At 44.9% G+C, this 23,092-nt stretch overlaps 1 protein-coding gene across 1 annotated transcript in view; it reads right to left on the bottom strand.

Moving 5' to 3' along the window:
* SPMIP3 (sperm microtubule inner protein 3) overlaps positions 1-23,092 on the bottom strand; it is a 67,752-nt gene that overhangs the window by 39,360 nt on the left and 5,300 nt on the right. The window contains exon 2 of the mRNA XM_070055623.1: positions 6,708-6,774. The gene's annotated coding sequence lies outside the window, so the exon portion shown is untranslated. The remainder of the gene's footprint in view (positions 1-6,707; positions 6,775-23,092) is intronic.

The following is a 23,092-nucleotide window of genomic DNA, read 5'->3' as shown; positions in this document are numbered from 1 at the left end:
CTGCAGTCTTGAAGCCCTCAAAATCATTTATTGGAAATTAGAATCAATTTCTCCCAAACTTAATGTTGGTATTCTGACCTCCTCCCATGAGTCATGAATGCTCTCAATGGCATCCACAGTGGTGAATCTTTTCCAAAGATTTTTAATCTGCAGATCCATCAGAGGAATGAATCACTATCAATGGCAGTTTATTATTTCTGAGATAGTAAGACTTCAATGTCTAAATTACTCCTTGCTCCACAGGCTGTAGAATGGATGTTGTGTAGTGGGCATGAAAACAACATGAATCTCATTGTACATCTCCATCAGTGCTCCTGTGTGACCAGGTGTGTTGTCAATGAGCAGCAAAGGAATCCTCTTCTCTGAGCAGTAGGTCTCAACTGTGGGCTGAAAATTTCAGTAAACCATCATGCAGGTTTTGTTGTTTCACTTATGCAGCACAGGTAAGTAGATTTAGTATCATTCTTAAGGGCCCTAGGGTTATCAGAATGATATAAACAAGCACTGGCTTCCACTTAAAGACACCAGCTGGGGCCGGCATCATGGCTTAGCAGGTTAAGCAGCCATCTATATGGCATCCCATATGGATGCTGGTTCAAGTTCTGGCTGCTCCATTTCCAATTCAGTTTCCTACTAATGCACCTGGGAAAACAGTGGAAGATGGCCCGAATTCTTGGGCCCCTAAGCCCACGTGGGTGACCTGGAAGAAGTTCCTGGCTCCTGGCTTCAGCATGGCCCAGCCCCAGCCACTGTGGCCATTTGGGGAGTGAACCAGTGGATGGAAGATCTCTCTTTCTCTGCCTCTGTCTCTCCCTCTCTGTAAATCCACCTTTCAAATAAATAAATAAATCTTTAAAAAATATTCAGGACAAGAGGAACCAAGCCAATATTTTGCAGGTCTTGAGATAATAGGAACTCCCCTTAGGTAGTTCAATCACTTCCTTCTCCTTGTTTCACTGTGAAGCTTTGAAACTGGGCATTGACTTTTCTTACCTGGCTATGAAAGTCCTAGTTGGTATCTTCTTCTAATATTAAGCTGTTTTGTCTATACTGAAAATACGTTGTTTAGAGGTAGCCATCTTCATCAGCTGTCTTAGCTAGCTCCCTGCAGCTTCCACACCAGCACCTGCTGTTTTACTTTGTATGTTTACTTAATGGAGATGACTTCTTTCCTTAAACTTCATGAACCAGCCTCTGCAAGCTGCAAACTTTTCTTCTGTAGCTTCCTTGCCTCTCTCCACTTTCATGAAAGGAAGAGAGGATCTTGCTCTGGATGAGGCTTTGGCTTGGGGGAGTGCTCTGATTGGTGCTTTTCCATCCAGACCACCAAAACTTTCTTCATATCAATAACAATAACGTTGTGCCACTCTCTTATCATCCACGCAATCACTGGAGTAGCACTTTTAAAAAAGGATTTATTTATTTATTTAAAAGGCAGAGTAACAGAGAGGGAGAGACAGAGAGCAAGATTTTCCATCCACTGGTTTGCTCCCCAAATGCCTGCAACAGCCAAGGCTCAGCCAGGCCGAAGACAGAAGCCTGTGACAGAAACAGGGGACAGCTGTGGTCTGGGGTAGACAGCCAGGGAAAAAGGCCCAAGTGACTCACCCTGTTATGCAGAGGGAGGCACAAGCCTGACACGCCTGAACAAAATGCTCCCACTACTCAAAAAAATAAAGAAAAAAGAAACTGAAAACAAAACAGTGTGCAGTTACAACTGGACCCTTTCAGCTCCAGCTACCTACGCTCCAGCAAGGAGAAGGTCACTGTGACTAACTGATTTGTTTGCACTTCCTCACAGCCCAGAGGATTTAAAACTCTGGGCACGTTCCTCTAACAGATTCTTGTCCAGGAACCCCTTCTATTGTGGGAGAACTTTCCTTTGCTTTAACACAACTTTGCTTTCTCTGTTTGCTCAACAAACCTTCCTTCCTGTTCACCCTTCCTTGTGCTACTGCTCATTCGTTTTTGGTCATAATACACAAACCCAAGTGGCTAGAACTACTGACTCCTCCAACAACTAGACTCCATTCAGGTTTCCCACATGAGTGCAGGGACCCAAGTAATTGGGATATCTTATGCTGTCTTCCAGGCACATCAGAGGAAGCTGGTTCAGAACTGGAGTAACTGAGACTTGAACTAGGCACTACAATGTGGCATACAGTCATTCTAAGTAATAGCTTAACCCATTGTACCACAATACCCACCCTGAAGCAGCATTTTTAATTTTATTTTTAATTTTTTTAACATTTAATTATTTATGTGAAAATGGGAGTTATAGAGAAAAGAAGGCAGAGACAGAGAGAGAGAGATCTTCCATCCTTGTTTCATTCCCAGATGGCTACAATGGCCAGGGCTCGGCCAGACTGAAGCCAGGAGCAAGGAGCTTCATCCGGGTCTCCCACGTGGGTGGCATGGGCCCAACCACTTGGGCCTCTTCTGTTGCTTTCCCAGGCCATTAGCACAGACCTGGATCAGAAGTGGATCAGCCGGGATTCCAAGTGATGCCCACATGGGATGCCAGCATTGCAAGCAGTGGCTTTACTTGCTACGGCACTATGACAACCCACAAATGATCAAAATTGACCAAAGAAGAAATAGAAAGTTTGAATATCAATGTATCAATTTAAGAAATTTGGTTTATAAAGAAAAACCTTGCCACAAATAAAACTCTAGGTCTAGAATGCTTTACTGATTAATTTTTTAAAGATTTATTTATTTATTTGAAAGAGTTACACACAGAGAGGCAGAAAGGTAGAGAGAGGACTTCCATTCGCTGGTTCACTCCCCAGTTGGCCACAACGGCTGGAGCTGTGCTGATCCGAAGCCAGGAGCCAGGAACTTCCTCTGGGTCTCCCACGCGGGTACAGGGGCCCAAGGACTTGGGCCGTCTTTTACTGCTTTCCCAGGCCATAGCAGAGAGCTGGATTGGAAGTGGAGCAGCCGGATCTCGAACTGGCGCCCATATGGGATGCCGGTGCTTCAGGCTAGAGCATTAACCCACTGTGCCACAGCGCCAGCCCCTTTACTGATTAATTTTTAAAAATATTATTTATTTGAAGGGCAGAACAACAGAGAAGAAGAGGCAGAGAGAAAGAGACAGACATAGAGAAAGATACTCCATCCTCTGGCCATCTTCTAATGCCTTCCAGGCACATTAGCATGAAGGTGGATTGGAAGCAAAGGAGCTGGGACTCAAACTAGCATTCTGAAACTGGATGCAGGCATCTCAAGTAACAACTTAACCCACTGTACCACAATGCCCATCCCTTTAGCCTTTTAGAAGCAGAGGAGAGAACTGATTAGATAAAAAGGGTGAGACATCCTAAAATTAATTTAAAAGGCCAGAGGATGGGATGGGGAAGAAATAAGGGAAATTAACCAGTTAACAGCTGCAGACTGCTTATCTATACTGAAACTTTGACCTACCTCCCATCAAGAGAAACTACCAGGCCCACTACACCCGTGTACATACAAGCTGGGGTGGTTAACTCCAGCCAATCCAGAAGCGACAATTGCTTCTTCATATGGACTGCTCTTCTACCTCAAAGCTTTCCCTTTTCCTCTGCTATGGCCCTGGTAGGTTCTGTGTAAACTGAACCTACTTTCCTTCCCCCAAATTTTACAAAAATACTCTTCACTGTAGGTCTGCACGGACATTTTCCCAACTGCTGCTTAGCCTATTGCCACTGTGGTAGGACTTGGCCCTTTCTTTTTCTGGCTAGCAACAGTAATGGTTCAAAAAATGCTTGATTTCAGAGATTCCTCACTCTGAATAGTTTTGGTTTAACAGAATGCTTTCCTAGTTGTTTTGGGGAACTAGCATTCCCCTGATTCTAAACCTGACAAAGAGATAACAAGAGAACTTCAGACTAATACTCATGAACATAGATAAAAAATCCTCAAAAATTATTACCAAATTGAATTCAACAATATATAAAATACTAAGACATTATGACCAAGTGGTATTTATATTGAGAATGAAGGGTTAATTTAATATCTAGAACCGATGTGTGTAGTTCATACTATAAAAAGAATAAAAGAGTAAAACTATATAATCATTGCAATGAAGGCAGAAAAAAAAAAAACTAGTGACAAATTTCAGTAGCCTTGCAAGATAACAGCTCTTAGGAAACTAAGAATATATAGAAAGGGCTGGCACTGTGGTGTAATTGATTAATTCACTGCTCGTGACACTGGCATCCCATTAGCAGAGCGCTAGTTTGAGTCCCAGCTGCTCTGCTCATGATTCCGCTTCCTTCTAATATGGCGGGCAAGGCAACAGACGATGATCCAAGAGCTTAGGCAGGGAGGTCTCTGCCACCCACATGGAAGACCAAGATGGAGTTCCAGGCTCCTGGCTTCAGCTTCACTCAGATCTAGCTGTTGCAGTCCTTTGGGGCGTGAACCAGCAGACAGAAGATCCCTCTCATTCTATTTCTCCACCTCTGTTTTGCTTTCAAATAAATAAATATTAAAGAGAATATACATATAACTAACATGCACTAAAAAAACACCTATGTAATTGGGCAAAAAAAAAAAAAAAAAAAAAAAAAAACCCTTAAAGTCCCTTGTAATCCAATGGAAAAATAAAATGATTTGAGTTGTAAGCAGCAAGGAACATATTTGAGTTGGCCAAGCCAGGGAGATAGAAGTTCTCATTACCAAAACTTAGGTTCCTTGAATAGCCAGGAGTTACAGGACTTGCTTCTGGGGAAGTTATAAATATTTATTAAGTTTCAGGGAAGTTCTGAGAAGGCTTATGTATATTCAAAACGTTGCAAGCAGGCATGCCCACTATGTTATCATGTATTATTACGTGAGCTCCATGTTTCTTTAGGAGTAGAGATTTAACATTATAATGAAGTGGGGATTGGCTTTCTTTTTTTTTTTTTAACTTTTATTTAATAAATATAAATTTCAAAAGTACAGCTTATGGATTACAATGGCTTTTTCCCCCCATAACTTCCCTCCCACCAGCAACCCTCCCATCTCCTGCTCCCTCTCCCATTCCATTTGCATCATGATTCATTTTCAATTATCTTTATATACAGAAGATCAATTTAGTATAAATTAAGCAAAGATTTCAATAGTTTGCACCCACACAGAAACACAAAGTGAACAATACTGTTTGAGTACTAGTTATAGCGTTAATTCACATTGTACAACACATTAAGGACAGAGATCCTACATGAGGAGTAAGTGCACAGTGACTCCTGTTGTTGACTTAGCAAATTGATACTCTTGTTTATGGCATCAGTAATCATCCTAGGCTCTTGTCAGGAGTTGCCAAGGCTATGGAAGCCTTTTGAGTTTGCCAACTCTCTTCCCTTCAGAGAAAGGTACCTTCTTCTTCTTCTTTCTTTTTATTTTTTCTTTCTTTCTTTCTTTTTTTTTTTTTTTTTTTTTTTTTGACAGGAAGAGCGGACAGTAAGAGAGAGACAGGGAGAAAGGTCTTCCTTTTCTGTTGGTTCACCCCCCAATGGCTTCTGTGGGGCGTGCTGCGGCCAGCGTACTGCGTTGATCCAAAGTCAGGAGCCAGGTGCTTCTCCTGGTCTCCCATGCGGGTGTAGGGCCCAAGCACTTGGGCCATCCTCCACTGCACTCCCGAGCCACAGCAGAGAGCTGGACTGGAAGAGGAGCGACCGGAACAGAATCTGGCGCCCTGACCAGAACTAGAACCTGGTGTGCCGGTGCAGCAGGCGGAGGATTAGCCTAGTGAGCCGCAGTGCCGGCCAAAAGGTACCTCCTTCTTTGATGGCCCGTTCTTTCCACTGGGATCTCACGCGCAGAGATCTTTCTTTTTTTTTTTTTTTTTTTGCTAGAGTGTCTTGGCTTTCCATGCCTAAAATACTCTCATGGGCTCTTCAGCCAGGTCCGAATGCCTTAAGGGCTGATTCTGAGGCCAGAGTGCTGTTTAGGACATCTGCCATTCTATGAGTCTGCTGTGTATCCTGCTTCTCATGTTGGATTGTTCTCTCCTTCTTAATTCTATCAGATAGTATTGGCAGACACTAGCCTTAGTTTATGTGATCCCTTTGACTCTTAGACCTATCATTATGTTCAATTGTGAACTGAAATTGAGCACTTGGACTAGTGAGATGGCATTGGTACATGCCACCTTGATGGGATTGAATGGAATCCCCTGGCATGTTTCTAACTCTACCGTTAGGGGCAAGTTGGATTGAGCATGTCCCAAATTGTATATCTCCTCCCTCTCTTGGGATTGGCTTTCTATTTTTATTTTATTTTTGACAGGAAGAGTGGACAGTGAGAGAGAGAGACAGAGCAGAGAGAAAGGTCTTCCTTTGCCGTTGGGTCACCCTCCAATGGCCGCCGCAGCCAGCGCGCTGCGGCCAGCGCACCGCGCTGATCCGGTGGCAGGAGCCAGGTGCTTCTCCTGGTCTCCCATGGGGTGCAGGGCCCAAGGACTTGGGCCATCCTCCACTGCACTCCCTGGCCACAGCAGAGAGCTGGCCTGGAAGAGGGGCAACTGGGACAGAATCTGGCACCCCGACCGGGACTAGAACCCGGTGTGCCGGCGCCGCAAGGCGGAGGATTAGCCTAGTGAGCCGTGGCGCCGGCCCGGGATTGGCTTTCTATGTTAGAAATGTGAAGCTGAGGACAAGAATGATGGTTATGTGTGAAATCTCTAACCCCGTTTCAGCTGGGTTGGGGATTGAGGTTTCTTCTCAAGGGGCATTTACCTGAATGTGTCTTCATCCAATCAACTGGAACTCATGTCTGCCTTCAAGGACATCTGGTTGATTTTAACTAGGATTGAAACAGAGTTGAGTTGTTTTTCTCAGTGAGGGAGAAGGAGTATTACCTACAGCTGCTAATGCTTTCCAGCTAAAACAAAGAACCAGAACAGGGTATCTGCTCTCGCCACTCTTATGTAACATGCACAGAATGTCCTAGCTAGTATAATTAGGCAAGAAAAAGAAATAAACGGCAAGTATATTGGAAAAGGAGAAGTAAAATTCTAGAGGGAATGTCAAACAGTACATCTACTTTAGAGAACAGTGTGGCAGTCTCTTGTAAAGTTAAACACAGACTTATCTCACATATGACCCAGCAATTCCACTCCTAGTTGTTTGCTCAAGGGAAATGACAATATATCAACACATGATGTGTATTTAATATTGATAGCATTATTCATAAGAGCCAAACACTGCAAGAAATTCAAATTTCCATCAATTGATGAGTAGACAAACAACTTACTATATTCATACTATGGAATATTACTCAGCAATACAAAGGAATAATATATTAATATCCATGAAAATGTGGATGCATTTTAAATACAGTGAATTGAATGAAAAAAGTCAAAGGAAAAGACCAAAGGATATCCTGTGAGGATTTACTTTTGTGACAGGAATCAGAGTAGTGATTGCTTGAGGGTTGGGAGAGGAGGATTTGCTATAAAAAGGGCAAAAGGAGGCCTTTAGAATAAAGGAATTATTATGGTGATGATTGGGGCCCACGTTGTGGCACAGCGGGTTAAGCTGACACCTATGATACTGGCATCCCATGTGGGCACCACTTCTGATCCTGCTCCCTGATAATGTGCCTGGAAAAGCAGCAAAGGATGATCCAAGTGTCTGGGTCTCTGCACCCTCGTGGAAGACCCAGATGAAGCTCCTGGCTGCCCTCTGGCTCAGCCCTGGCTGTTGCAGCCATTTGGGGAGTGAACCAGCAGATGAAATATTCTCTCTGACTTTCAAATAAATAAATCATTTTTTAAAAAACGGTAGTAGTGATTATTCATGGTCACATACAATTTATCAAATTTATCAAACTGTAACATCAAATTTATCACTGAAAATGGCTGAATTTTCTTGTATGTAATACCTTCAGGGACATAAGATGTCTCTTTACCCTCCAAAGGTTTGCTGAAATGAATTGACAATGGGCAGACTGATAGGACAAAAGGCTGTACTAATTCATTAACATGCACAAGAAAAATCACAACAGGAGAGTCATTCACAAAGTCCGAGTCTCTCTGAGGGCCAAGCTACTGAAAAAAAATAAATGGGTGGGTGTCTCCTGAGACAACCTATGGAAGGGATGAGTGGCAAAGTCATGATGAACTAACGTTGTCATAATGGAAATAAAGTCTTGTAGGCAATTCTGTCTAGGTGGGATGTGGTAGGTATATAGAATTGTGGTCTCTTCTTTTGCCCACAGTTAATCTTTCCTGGTTACTTGATGAGATTCTTAGGGATGGGGTTCAAGGCAACTATTTTGGAAGAAGTGTTCTTCAGTGAAATAAGGGATTCTGGAGGGAGTTCCTCCTTACTCAAGGTTGCAGGGAACTTGACCCTGAGGCCACTTCTGTCACTTTATAGCTTAATAAAGCACTAGTCTTTGGGCTACCATTTTATGAGCCCCAACATACCTCAATTTAAAAAAATGAGTTCTTTAAGTGGTTGGGCAAAAGCTTGGCCACAACAAGCCTGGGTTGACTTATTGCCTAAATTGGTGAGAAATTTATTTTGCCTCTCAAGGCTCAGTTTCCATTTCTATATAAGAGACAAACATTTCCATTTTACAGAGTTATGATGATGAATGAATTAGAATAGTTAATGTACCCGCCACCAAATTAGCACTCAATACACAGAAGCCATGATGACGACAGGAGTCTAGCAGGAGAGGTGGAAAGCTCATTCCAGAGAGTGAGCAGTGTATGCAGAAGTTTGGAGGGGAGAGAGTGTGTAAAGCAAGTGCTTCTGTCTGGTTGAAGGAGAGACAGGAGGAATGAGGAGGCAAAGAGCAACCAGGAGTCAGTCCGAGGAAGCCCTCTCCCTGCACTTTAGTGAGTTTGGCTCTTGTTCTGGAATTTTCAGGACAGTTATCAAAGGGATCATACAACGCAGGGCTTCACTGTGTTCTGGAGCCAGCATGAATCTGAATCCTAGTTTTGTCACTTACTTGTTTTGGAAACTCTGGAAAATGCCTAAAGTTCTCAGGAGTTTTCTCATCTGTTTGAAAGGAAATCATTTCACTAGATTGTTATGATGAGTAAATGAGAGATGTGTTTTCCACATTTCTCTGGCAACATAATAAGCACTCACTCAGAGTGATCAAATATGTGTTTTAGGGTGTGGACAGTGGTTGGTAGGCAACTGGCTGCCGGGAGGTTGTGAGAGACCTGTTTGGCTATCTAAATGAGAATTGAAGGTGACTTGAGCTAAGGAGGTGACAATGAGGACAGAAAAGGAGACAGGCTGGAAACATATCCAGGAGGTGGAATCAACACAACTCCAGGACTGACTGGCTGGCCCTGAGTGTGAGAAGGGAATCAAATACAATGCTCACTGGGGTTTCCGGTCTTGGACTGGAGCCATTTAACTAGATTTAAGAAACATGAGGCCACCAGTTCCCATATATTAAATTCCTCCCTGATGGAGGTTATTAGACTTGCTCAAGAGTAAAATATGTTTCTCCCTCCTATCCTCCAGTGAGCTCCCTGACAAATGCATTTTACGTTGGGTTGAGGGGTAAGAGAAGTGCCAGTGGGACGGAAGGAGCAGTGGTTCCTGAGTGTGGACACTGGGAAAAGGAAAAGTGATCACCTTAAGATGTAAACTGAAGGGCTGGTTTCACCAAAAAAAAGGAAGTTTACATAATCTCACTGTGTCTATTTCCCTCTGAAATAGAAAAAAAAATACTGGTACACATCTACATAAAAAATAATCCCTGAATAAAAGGAAATACCATGGGGGCCGGCGCTGTGGTGTAGCAGGTGAAGCCGCCGCCTGCATTGCCAACATCCCATATGGGCGCCGGTTCTAGTCCCGGCTGCTCCTCTTCTGATCAAGATCTCTGCTATGGCCTGGGATAGCAGTAGAAGATGGCCCAAGTGCTTGGGCCCCTACACCTGCATGGGAGACCTGGAGGGGGCTCCTGGCTCCTGACTTTGCTTCTGCGCAGCTCCGGCTGTTGTGGCCATCTGGGGAGTGAACCAACAATGGAAGATCTCTCTCTCTCTCTCTGTCTACCTCTCTCTGTAACTCTGCCTTTCAAATAAATAAAATAAATATTTAAAAATAAATAATAATAAAAAAGGAAATACTATAATACAAGTCTTTTCTAATTAGCTCCTTGTGGTCAAGTCTGGCTGCTACTGAGTACACAGCAGACACCTGCCAGTCAAATGCAATGCAGCTTCCTGTGAAGGAATCGACCCATCAATATCATACATATGTCTGACAGATAGACAGCAATACAGAATATGTCTACTTTTTTTTTTTGCTTACTTGCCAGAGTTTACTGAAAGTTTCTTGCATTTACTGATTACGCTATAAATACTTTGGAACAACATCCCCCTTAAACTTGTGTTTCATGTCTTGCAATGTGTCTGTTTTACTATTGCTAATAAAAGTATCATAGTCAGTGTTTTTAAAATGTGTCCTTGAAAAGTAAGTTGTGATTTATAATCTATACAAGGTATATCACAAGAAATGCAGTGTATGCTACTGCGGTAGACAGGCCTAGTCACAAATAACTAATAATTGACAAGGACTGTGATAAGAGCTATGAGTGGCACATAAATAGAACAGCATAGGAAATACATTAATTCTGATTGCAGTAATCTGAGCAGGCAAATATGGCATTTGAGATATGAGTTGATTTTTCCAGTTAAAGGTTATAGCTTGGTGGAAACACAGAGGTGGGAAAATGCAAGTCATGTACCAGTGCATTAGTTTGCTGGGGCCACTGTCAGAAAGTTCCATGGCTTAAACTTCAGACTTCCTGTTTCCCAGCTCTGGAGACTGGAGTCTGAGCTTGAGGTATCAGCAGGGTCGGTTTCCTCTGAGGGAGAGTCTGTTTTATGCCTCTTACTGGCTTCTGGTACATTGCTGGCACTCTCTGGCATTCATTGGCTTGTGGAAGCATCACCCTGATTTCCGCCTTCATCTTTACACAGTGTTCTCCCTGTGAATTTTACATGGCCTCAACACACAAATACTCTCTCTCTCTCTCTCTCCCCCCTCTCCGTCTCCCTGGGTATGGGTGTCTGTGTATTCCTCTGTGTCCAAACTTTCCCTTTTTATAAGGACATCAGTCATATTGAACAAGGGGTCCACCCTACTGGTGCCATTTTAACTACATCAATGCCATTTACATACCATTTCCAAACAAGGTCACAGTTTGAAATATTGGAGAATAGGACTTCAACACATAGTTTTAAATTTTTTATTTATTTATTTTCATTTTATTTGAAAGGCAGAGTACAAAGACAGAGACTGACAGAGATCTTTCCTCCTCTAGTTCACTCCCCAAATGCCTACAACAGCTAGGGCTGGACCAGCCTGAAACCAGGAGCCTGATACTCAATCCAGGTTTCCCATGTGGGTGGCAGGGACCCAAGTATTTGAGTCATCACCTGCTGCCTACCAGGGTATACACCAGCAGGAAGCTGGAATCAGAACCCAGACACTCCAATATAGCATTTGGGAGTCTTAACCCCTGAGCCAAACACCTGCTCCAAACACATACATCTGTGTGTATGTGGTGGTGGGGGGGGAGTGATTTAACCCTTAACAACCATTATGTAAGGAATATAGTGTGGCAGATATATAAGGCCTCTGGTGAGAAGGGTAGAATGAAATGAGACCAGAAGGCGGGACATTGGCAAGCTTTCCAATAAGATAATGATAATGCGACATTGACTGAACAGTTGTTTCATTCCAAGTCCTATTCTCAGCATCTCATATGTATAGAACATTTGCTTCTCATCACATTTACAGATGTAGAAATTGAGGCACAAGGAGCATACCTCACTTGACTTGACTATCCTGAAATTTCTCCATAAAGGATTTTTGTTTTTTAAATAAGAAGGAGAAAAAGGAAACAATGAGGAAAAGTCACATTGTCTATGGCGCAAGGAAGCCAGGCCGTGTGACTGGTTGTTCACCAGCCTGATTGTTCCTTCTCGCCACAGAGCAGACTGGTCAGGAAGCTCTGTCAGGACTGAGTCATAGCTGTGGTATGTTCTCCAGCCAGAAAACAAACTTTGTTTTTTTTTTTATGCCACCAAGGAAATGTTTGCATAAAGTAAATGTACTTCTGTAGTCACCTCTGATTCATGATTTTTTGGATGGTTCACTTGCAAATGTGATTTTGTTTACCATGGTGTTTGAAGACTGGATTATTCTCTACCCTAAAAGATGGTTTCGGACTGTCTTTTTCCAGTCTGTCCTGGTACCACTTTTTGGAATGTCTTCCCCAAAGCTAATCCAAATTTACTACTACGAACATAACATTTATTAATTATTCCAAAGCTGGGTAAACCAGTTCCACAGACCTCAGTGCAAGAGGAGAAAGAAAGAACTGAGTAGGAGATTATGCTTTTCCGATTACTGATAAACAACCGTGGTTTTCTACAATTACTGCCTCTCATCTTTCTGAGTTGCTTATAAAAAGAAAACATTCCAACCAGGACTGGGTATAGGGCAAATCCAGAAAGGAAGAGAGACAGAGCTCAAAATCATTTCCATTAAGGTTTTTCCATTTTTGCGTCTGTGTTCCCAGACCCAGGGACATTACACAGAGATGTCAAGGATAGAGGCACTTTTTCAAATAAAGAGCTTGAGCTGCCTGCTCCGAGTGTAGATGGGACCCATCATGCAGTGCTGCACTTGAGTGATCACAGAAGCAACCTGAGAGATCAGCTGCTCCATCCCCTCGCCATGCATTAGGAATGACAGAAGCCAAGGACACAGCAAGTGGCCTGCCAAGGTCATGGTCTCCTTCTTCTGAACCACACCCAGAGGTCTTCTACTCATTCCATGTCATTAAATGTCACCAAGGGTAGAGGTTTCCAACAGTAAGTGCTGAGGTGGAAGAGGTTTTTTTTTTTTTTTTTTTTTTTTTTTTTTTTTTTAATAATACTTTTATGTTGTCTTCTTTTCCATTATAAATTTCTCAGATCATATCTAGAGTTACGGACACCCCTGAGTCTTTCAGAGCCTGGGAAATCCTTGAATGTTGGAATATACCTCAATTTCTATCCTAGCCTAGGGAGGCACATTTAATTTTCCAGAGGATGTGTAGGTTAGATTTCATTATTGCTTTATGTGGGACTGTGACTTCTTGATGCTCTTCCTGTGTTCTCTTCCTTATCTGCAGTCTTAGTGGCGACTGCATTGAGCCAAGAAGAGACCGAGGGACAGAAAAAGTCCCAGAAATCCCCTGCAGCCCCAAATGCCAGTTTGGAATTTACTTTTCTGAGGACTACTGCTTTTACCACATCGATGGCCCAGAAAAAAGACCGTTACATTAATTCTCCCCAAAAGAAAGGTCTGTTAATTGTAATATTTTTCTCCAAATGGCAAACCAGTTGTCCTACTATCATTTATTAATCACTTTATGCTTTGCTTTCATTACATGATAATATCCCAGAAAATAAGAGTCTTTTTGTGCTAATAAATCCGTTAACCCTGCAACTATTGTACACGGTTTTAATTATTGTGGTTTTATAGGACGAGGCCCCCTTGTCACCAAGATGGGCATGTCAAGACAGGATCTGTGGCTCCTGAGAGACCTGTGCACACTTGCTGTTGAGCTGATCCAGGGTACACCAGGACCCACAAAGGGTTATGGGGATGCTTTGTTGCTCTGGTTTGATGGTGGCCAATGTATCTTTATGCCAGAGCTCCTGACAGAGAGCAGGTTAATTACAATGAAGGCTTGCCCAATCTTTTAAAATTCTAGAGTCACAGATCAACATGAACATTATTCATTTCTCACTGGAAATCAACATGGCGACCACCATCAAGCTTCACCCCTCTTTGTCTTGGATGCCTATCAGGACTAGTTCATTTCAGCAATCATTTGTACTTTGTCCCCACTGTCTGGCAATTCTAGTGCTCTGCTTTGGCATGTAAATTCCATTTTAAATTTATTTTTATTTAATTGGGCAATCTAATTTTATGTGACTGTCTAACACAGTTATAACTTCTTCTTTGTTACTTTTTTCATGGGTCTTTACGTTTATTATCCCTTTTTTATTGTCAAGGTCAGCTACAATGCTGGTCCCCCTCACCTTGCAAGTTGTTTTGTATAACCGAATAGTTTTGTTTTCAAGAGACTGTAGAGTTGGTACATAAAATGCAGGATACTACACAATATTTGGAACATACTTAACACTAAAAACCATTTATTGTTCATGTGACAAATTTTTCATTTGAATTGAATTTTAGTATCTGTTTTTCTTTCCCTCTCTTTATTTGAGAGGTAATCAGACAGTCAGATTTCCCATCTGCTGGTTTACTCCCCAGATTGCCCACAGTGGCCTGGGTCCAGGCCCACAGCCAGAGTCAGGAGCCAGGACTGCAAAGAGGCCTCCCACATGGGTAGCAGGCATACAGCTGCTTGAGCTGTCATCTGCTGACTCCAGAGGTTTGCACTGGCAGGAAGCTGGACTCAGGAGCCAGACATCAAACTCCAGTGTCTTAACCACTAGGTCAAATGCCAGCCCCCAGCTTCTGTATTTGTATTTACTCAATCTTGCCACACTAAAAGACAACTTCCAGGCAGGTGTTGTGGCATAGAAGGTTAAGTCACTGCTTGCAATGCTAGCATTCCATATCGGAGTACCAGTTCAAATCCTGGCTACTCTACTTCTGATCCAGCTTCCTGCTAATGCACGTGGGAAGGCAGTGGAAGATGGCCCAAGTGCTTGCACCCCTAACATCCATGTGGGAGACTAGGATAGAATTCCTTGCTCCTACCTTTGGCCTGGCCCAGCTCCAGTTGTTAGGACTATTTGAGGAATAAACCAGCAGTAGAAGATTTCTCCCTCTCTTTCTTCTCCCTCTCTCTCCGTCACTCTGCCTTTCAAATAAACAAATAACAAATCTTTTAAAAATATGTAAAACACAACTGCCTCTGTACCCCAGAAGCAGTGCAATGTGCAGGTGGGTCTCATATGCAACTTACAAGCTGGTCCTCTTTTGGCAAACATCAATGTCTTTTCAATGTTAAGAACACTGAGAGAGGGAGAAAATGATAGCCTCCACCCATACTGTTGCTACTTCTAATAAAAGTTAATTCTAACTGTTTTCTTTTCTTTTCTGACTTAAAAGCAAAATGGAAAAAGCAAAAACACACTCAGAGCTCCTTCTAGGGATTTGCTGCCCATCAACTGATGGTAACAGTTGCTAATCACACCTAGAATATCATCTAAGTGCACACTGGACTCTTGTAGGCCATGGCTGTACCACAGCTACACATACACATGTGGGGAGCAACCCGGACTAGACTAAGTTACTGGAATTAAGACTTATTCTATGCATCTGCTCTCCCACAATATGGCGCTGAGAAGGGAGCAACAACTTCTATGCAGCTGCCTCTCGCCAACTTGATTGACTGAGCTGCAGGAGCTGATCTTGCTCCTGATTGGAGGAGAGCAGCGTACTCGGCGTGTGGGTAGCAGAGTTGGGATTGGCGGAAGAGGACTATAAAGGAGGAGAGAGACAACATGCACCAGGAACATCTAAGGGGAACATCTATCTGAAGGAACACCTGTGCAGCCCCCGAGAGAGCCGGCCGGCGGTGTGCCGCTCCCCTGCGGAAGTGGGGAAAGTGGCCAGGGGGAACCGCCCTTCCACGGAGGTGGAAGGGTCAGTAGCCAACCCGGGAAGAACCAGCAGCAAACCCGGGGAGGGCCGAGCAGACAAAAGAACAGCGCAGGGTCCTGTGTCGTTCCTCCACGAAGACGGGGAGTGACAACACAGACCATGAATTTTACCACAGCCACACTTACACAGACCATGAATGTACTATAGCTACTACACACATGCAGGCCATGACTGTACCACAACTACACACATGCATGTACCACACACATATCATTTCAGGCTTGGGGGTTCAAAAGAGCTCCCCTGCCCCTGAACTGGAGATAGTTTCCTTTCATTTGCACCAGAGATGGCCTAGCTCAAAAGAAACTACGCAACTTTGACATTCTAGCCAGTAGCCATGAGAACACAGGCCAAATTCCTTTAAGCCAAAGACCTCATGTGATAAATTTGGGGCCTACCCAAAGAGCCTTCTATATTGATCAGTATTTTCTAATAAATGCTGTATGAGAAGGAACTACCCCTGTCTACCAAAATGTTTTATTTTTTTATTTATTTTTTATTTTTTGACAGGCAGAGTGGACAGTGAGAGAGAGAGACAGAGATAAAGGTCTTCCTTTGCCGTTGGTTCACTCCACAATGGCCGCTGTGGCCAGTGCGCTGCGGCCAGCACACCGTGCTGATCCGAAGCCAGGAGCCAGGTGCTTCTCCTGGTCTCCCTTGTGGATGCAGGGCCCAAGGACTTGGGCCATCCTCCACTGCCCTCCCGGGCCATAGCAGAGAGCTGGACTGGAAAAGGAGCAACCGGGACAGAATCCGGCGCCTGAACTGGGACTAGAACCCGGGGTGCTGGCACCGCAGGTGGAGGATTAGCCTAGTGAGCTGCAGCGCTGGCCTACCAAATTGTTTGAAATAAACTAGAGAGGTCAGTGTTTGGCACAACAGTTAAGATACTGCTTGAGACAGGCTGCATACAAGAGCCTGGGTTCAAGTCCTGGTCAAGGTCTATGTATCTTAATCTTTATTCCAGGTTCTTGCCCCTATGGAGATAAGAATTCAAAGCATGGGGCCAGCACTGTGGCACAGCAGGTTAAGCCGCTGCCTGTGATGCTGGCATCCCATGTGGGTGCCAGTTTGATTCCCAGCTGTACCATATTCAATCCAGCTCCCTGCTAATGGGCCTGGGAAAGCAGTGGAGAAGGCCCAAGTGCTTGGGCCTCTCCTACCCAAGCTCCTGGCTCCTGGCTTCAGCCTGATTTAGCCCTGGCTGTTATAGCCATTTGGGGATGAATCATAGATGGAAGACCTCTCTCTATCTTTCCTTCTCTGTAACTCTGTCTTTCAAATAAATAAATCTTTAAAAAAAAATTCAAAGTAGAAACATAAATAAATACATAAGTGCAAGTAGGATTTATTAGCGAAAGAGAGTGAATATACATTCATACATAGATGTGGATCACCCCACTTGGAGAGATACCTGTCATGAGTGGGCCAAGGAGCTGCCCATGAAGCAAGAGTGAGTGGTGGCCAAACACGGACCCATAAGCATGGTCCAGAGTAACAGAAGGGTCCCTCCCATGTTGTCAGTCTCTTATATAGTATAGGGGGTATCACCCTAATTGAATATACAAACAGGGTGGAGTTTAGCATGCATGAGGCTTTCGTGGTGCCTCTGCATGGAGTTTACTTTCCACATGGCCATCAGGACATCACTTCTTTCCTGGTCCTGGATGAGACCCAAGTGCATCATGGGAAACTGGACATACAGGATTGACAGGGAAGGGGGAGAAGTTACAATATAGGGTTGGAGGCAGAAATTATGATTCTAGCTCAATTGTTCCTACCTAATCTTCTTGCCTACTTCCCCATATCATTGGCGCTGCTCCTCATTTTATCTTCCTAATAATGTGCACCCTGGGAGGCAACAGGTGATAGCTCAAATAGTTGGTCCCTGCTACCCAACTGGGAGAGCTTGCTGGAGTTCTGGGCCCCTGGCTTTGTAGTTAAGCATTTGGGGAGTGAACCAGTGGATGGAAGATCTCTCTCTCTCCCTCTCTCTTTCTTTCTTCCTTTCAACTAAATGGGAAAATAAAATAGGAAAAAAAGAAGAAATGAATTAGAATGGTTTAAACTAGTTCCAAAACCTCAAAAGGCAGCAAACTTATCCAATAATTAGCACATCTTCAAAGCTGAGGTGTTAAACTGTGTAGCATCGCATTGTTCTTCCAGAGTCCTTATTGGGTAATGGGTTGTCCAACCATCACCTGTAAGTACTCCTCTTCAACATGATCAGTTTTCTAGGTCCTGAACTTCCGGTCCTATTCTTTTTTTTTATTTTTTATTTTTTTTTTATTTTTGACAGGCAGAGTGGACAGTGAGAGAGAGACAGAGAGAAAGGTCTTCCTTTGCCGTTGGTTCACCCTCCAATGGCCGCTGTGGCCGGCGCACTGCACTGATCCGATGGCAGCAGCCAGGTACTTATCCTGGTCTCCCATGCGGGTGCAAGGCCCAAGCACTTGGGACATCCTCCACTGCACTCCCTGGCCACAGCAGAGAGCTGGCCTGGAACAGGGGCAGCCAGGACAGAATCCGGCGCCCCGACCGGGACTAGAATCCAGGGTGCCGGCGCCGCAAGGTGGAGGATTAGCCTAGTGAGCCGCGGCGCCCGCCTGGTCCTATTCTTAAATAAATGCTAGACGTGATCCCATTTAGGTTAGCCCATTGTCTCTAGAAAAATGAACCTTAACAAAATGATGCTGCCCTTCTCATTCCTTGCCTTTTGGGCCCACCACAAATCTGGGTATTTAAGATCCTAAAGCTAAGTAATTCTCCCACAGAGGAGTTGATGAAAATACAGATTAAATAATCATGAAAGAGAGACCATATGTCCAAGCAGACAGCCTGCCCCTTGATGGGGGATGAGCACGTTAAGATAAATCATGTCCAGGCTGCCAGGTGTGGAATGGTATGTGCGCCATCCAGATTACCCTGCAGATCTAAAGGACTCTGGCAGTGCTGCTGGCTAAGAGCCTTCAGCTATTGGCCTTCTCCAGACATTGCCCTTGCCTGCAGAGAGCCCCTTGGCCAAGGTCACCTCTTCTTCCTAAGGCCGCCTGTATCCAATGACTGTTCATTGCAGAGGTAGATGGCTCAGAACGCTTACCCCAAATCCTCAACTCTGAAGAGCCATCCTAGGATCAGAGCTCCCCATGGGGCCAGCTGAAGTCTTTGGTGAAACCACAGCATCAGCCAACTTCTCCCTCTGATCATTTCCAGCCCTTTAAAGCTCTAGGGCGGGTCATCAAAAGAACACTAAAACTTCCTGCATGCTCACCTTCAGCTCACAGTGTTTCCCAGGGAATCAACGTGTAACTGATGACAGCAGGAAATGTCCAAGGAAACAGAGGCTGAGACAGGATTCTACAGTTCAGTCACCTGCTGTCTGGCTGGCAATGATGACTTTTTTTTTTTTTTTTTTTTTTTGACAGGCAGAGTAGATAGTGTGAGAGAGAGAGACAGAGAGAAAGGTCTTCCTTTTGCCATTGGTTCACCCTCCAATGGCCGCTGCTACAGGCACACCACACTGATCCGAAGCCAGGAGCCAGGTGCTTCTCCTGGTCTCCCATGGGGTGCAGGGCCCAAGCACTTGGGCCATCCTCCACTACACTCCCGGGTCATAGCAGAGAGCTGGCCTGGAAGAGGGGCAACCGGGACAGAATCTGGCGCCCCAACCGGAACTAGAACCCGGTGTGCTGGCGCCGCAAGGTGGAGGATTAGCTTATTGAGCCACGGCGCCGGCCAATGATGACTTTTTTTAAAAAAAGATTTATTTATTTATTTGAAAGTCAGAGTTACACAGAGAGAGAAGGAGAGGCAGAGGGAAAGAGAGAGAGGGGTCTTTCATCTGCTGGTTCACTCCCCAGTTGGCCGCAATGGCCAGAGCTGCGCTGATCCAAAGCCAGGAGCCAGGAGCTTCTTCCAGATCCTCCACACAGGTGCAGGGACCAAGAACTTGGGCTGTCTTCTACTGCTTTCCCAGGCCACAGCAGAGAGCTTAATTGGAAGTGGAACAGCTGGGACTTGAACTGGTACCCATATGGAATGCTGGCACTGCAGGCAGCAGCTTTACCTGCTACACCACAGTGCCGGCCCCAATGATGACTTCTTACCTGCTAGTCTTGGCAAAAGACAGCAATGCACTTGCTAAAATTTTTGTCCAGAGGAAATTTCATTCCATCAGTGAAAGGAAGTTCACTGGCAGATGAAATATGTAAGGCATCTGAGAAATGTATGTAGGGGGGTAATCGGAATTAGAAGGACAATGGAATTGGATGACAGCGATTGCACAAATTACAATCTAAGTGTGAAAGTCAAAGGCCTTTCTTGGCAGCATATAAAGGAATCCCCAGCCCCAGCAGTCGGAGGGCAGGAAAAGCTAAGGATCAGGCGCAGGATTTAATCACAAGAGGAACAGGATCCTAGACCGGGTTAAACCCTCAACGTAGGTAGTTCTGCTTGACCCAAGTCAGGGCTCTGATTTCTAAGGCACAAAATCTGGAACTAGGAGGCTGAGGCATTCAGGCTGACACTCTTGAATGGAAAATCCTGACTCCCTGGAACCCTGGAACCTGAAGAAATACTCCCTCCTCCAAATTAAGGGTTAGCATTCTCCAACCTGCTTGAAGACGGTACAGCAGCCAGGGTGCTGCAAGACGGCAAACACTCTCATCAGGGCCTGCCCTCACCTTCACTCTTGACCATTAAGCTAAAACTGTATTCTACAGCCCAATGTGGAGGTGCCACACCTGTGAGAAAAGACAATGAAGTATATATCCTAAAGGATGTATGGGACCGAGCCAGAGCCAACTCATGAGAGCCAGCAGAGGACACAGGGCTGGCTTCTGAGAGTGCTGAATCAGGAGAGTTAGGGAGGGAGACTGGGGATTCTATAAACTTTTTTTTCTCATTTTCTGTATTTTAAAAACATTTGTTTGAGAGGGAGAGACGATGTGTGTGTGTGGGGGGGGGGGGACAAGTGAGAGAGAGCACATGTGTGCACTTCTATCTGCTGGTTTACTCCCCAAACGTCCACAATGGTGGAAGCTGGACCACAGCTGAAGTTGGGAATCAAGATGTCAATCCAGTGCCTAGTGTAAGTGGCAGGGACTCAACGACAGGTACTCTGATGTGGGATGTGGACATCTTTTTCTTTCTTTCAAAGAAATTTATTTCTTTCTACAGAGAGAGAGGGAGAGACAGAGAGAGAGAGAGATCTTTCATCCACTGGTTTGCTCCCCAAAATATTCACAATAGCCAGCATTGGACCAGGCCAAAGCCAGGAGCCAGGAGCTTCTTCTGGGTCTCCCATGAGGGTGCAGAGGATCAAGGATTTGGGCCATGTTCTACTGCTTTCCCAGGCCATTATCAGGGAGCTGGATTGGAAGTGGAGCAGCTGGGACTCGAACTGGCACCCATTCAGGATGCCAGTATCACAGGTAGTGGCTTAACCCATTATGCCACAACATCAACCCAGGATGTAGGCATCATAACCAGTATCTTAGTGCTAGGCCAAAAGGCTGCCCTCATGACTACTGGGGACTTAATTCAGGGGACACTGCCAGGCTCAGATAATTCCTACAGAAACTAATTGACTCTCCTAGGACACCTTTGATCAAAACAAAACAAAACAAAAAACAAAAAACAAACAATCCAAAACCCACTCTGAACCACCTCTTTCATCAAACTCTCACACTCCAAGCCAACATTCCACCTGCCCTAAATCACTCCAAAGTAAACCTGGGATCATCCCTAGAGCCCAGAGTCTGCTGATATTATTCAAACTATGTAACCCCACACTTGGCATGCTTCCTCCTTTCCTTCGGGAGAAAGCCCCATTAAAAGCTCTGGGCTGCCCCTTTCCTTCTATCTTCTGATGGAGCGCTCCCCTTGGAGCTCTACACGGTGCATGGTGCCCCTGTGTTTAGGGATCTGAGAGTATAAATTTCTTCCTTCATTGCACCTGATTAAAACAAATCCTAGATTTTTTTTTAAGATTTATTTGAAAGGTAGAGTTACAGAGAGGCAGAGGCAGAGAGAGACAGAGGTCTTCCATCCACTGGTTCACTTCCCAGATGGCCGCAAAGGCCACAGCTGTGCCACTCCAGGTTTCCCATGCAGGGCCAGGGGCCCATTTGGATCCACTGCTTTCCTAGGCCATATAAGAGAGCTGGCTCAAAAGTGGAGTAGCTGGGGCTTGAACTGGTGCCCATATGTGATGCCAGCACTGCAGGTGGCAGCTTCACCTACTACATCACATCACCAGCCCCATGGGTATGTTTTTAACATAGAGGTACAACATAAAGTTGAACAATGGAAACTGTATAGATATGGGAGCAATCTCCTAGGAAGTAATTTTTCATACCTGGCAAAGATCCCGGAGGCAAAGCAGAAATTTTGCTTCTATAGCTTCTGGGAGATCAGAGAAAACAATGGCCCAGGCTAAATGAAGCAGATATGCTAGAACTCCTGTGCCAGGAAATGAAAGAAAAGACCAAAAGATTCAGAGAAGTGGGGACTTACTATAGTCAGGAAGAAGAAGAAATGAACTTGGGAGAGGGACACCAGCCTTGTTGAAAAGTTGGTTGTACTCAATAGAACACACCTGTTTTAAGAACTGGGGGCTAGCGCCGCGGGCTCAATAGGCTAATCCTCCTCCTGCGGCGCCGGCACACCAGGTTCTAGTCCCGGTCGGGGCGCCGGATTCTTTCCTGGTTGCCCCTCTTCCAGGCCAGCTCTCTGCTGTGGCCCGGGAGTGCAGTGGAGGATGGCCCAAGTGCTTGGGCCCTGCACCCCATGGGAGACCAGGAGAAGCACCTGGCTCCTGACTTCAGATCAGCACGGTGCGCCAGCCACGGAGGCCACTGGAGGGTGAACCAACGGCGAAGGAAGACCTTTCTCTCTGTCTCTCTCTCTCACTGTCCACTCTGCATGTCAAAAAAAAAAAAACAAAAAAAAACAAAAAAAAACCAAAAAACTGGGATTCCAGGGGCTGGCACTGTGGCTCACTAGGTTAATCCTCTGCCTGCGGAGCCAGCATCCCATATGGGTGCCGGGTTCTAGTCCCGGTTGCTCCTCTTCCAGTCCAGCTCTCTGCTGTGGCCCAGGAAGGCAGTGGAGGATGGCCCAAGTGCCTGGACCTCTGCACCTGCATGGGAGACCAGGAAGAAGTGCCTGGCTCCTGGCTTCGGATCGGTGCAATGCCGGCCATGGCGGCCACTTGGGGAGTGAACCAACAGAGGGAAGACCTTTCTCTCTGTCTCTCTCTCTCTCTCTCTCTCTCACTGTCTATAACTCTACCTGTCGGGAAAAAAAAAAAAATAAAACTGGAGAACTGGGATTCCTGATGACAACAAGGATTCTAGGATTCCCAGCTATTAGAGTCCAGGTGGTTACATTTAACTATCAAAATCCAAGTGGCACAATGATCAGAGTGAGTGGTGAGATCA

This window comes from Oryctolagus cuniculus, chromosome 13, assembly GCF_964237555.1.
Source record: "Oryctolagus cuniculus chromosome 13, mOryCun1.1, whole genome shotgun sequence".
Taxonomy (NCBI): Eukaryota; Metazoa; Chordata; class Mammalia; order Lagomorpha; family Leporidae; genus Oryctolagus; species Oryctolagus cuniculus.
Note: the sequence above shows the minus strand (reverse complement) of the source record. Positions and strands in the feature narration are given on the sequence as shown.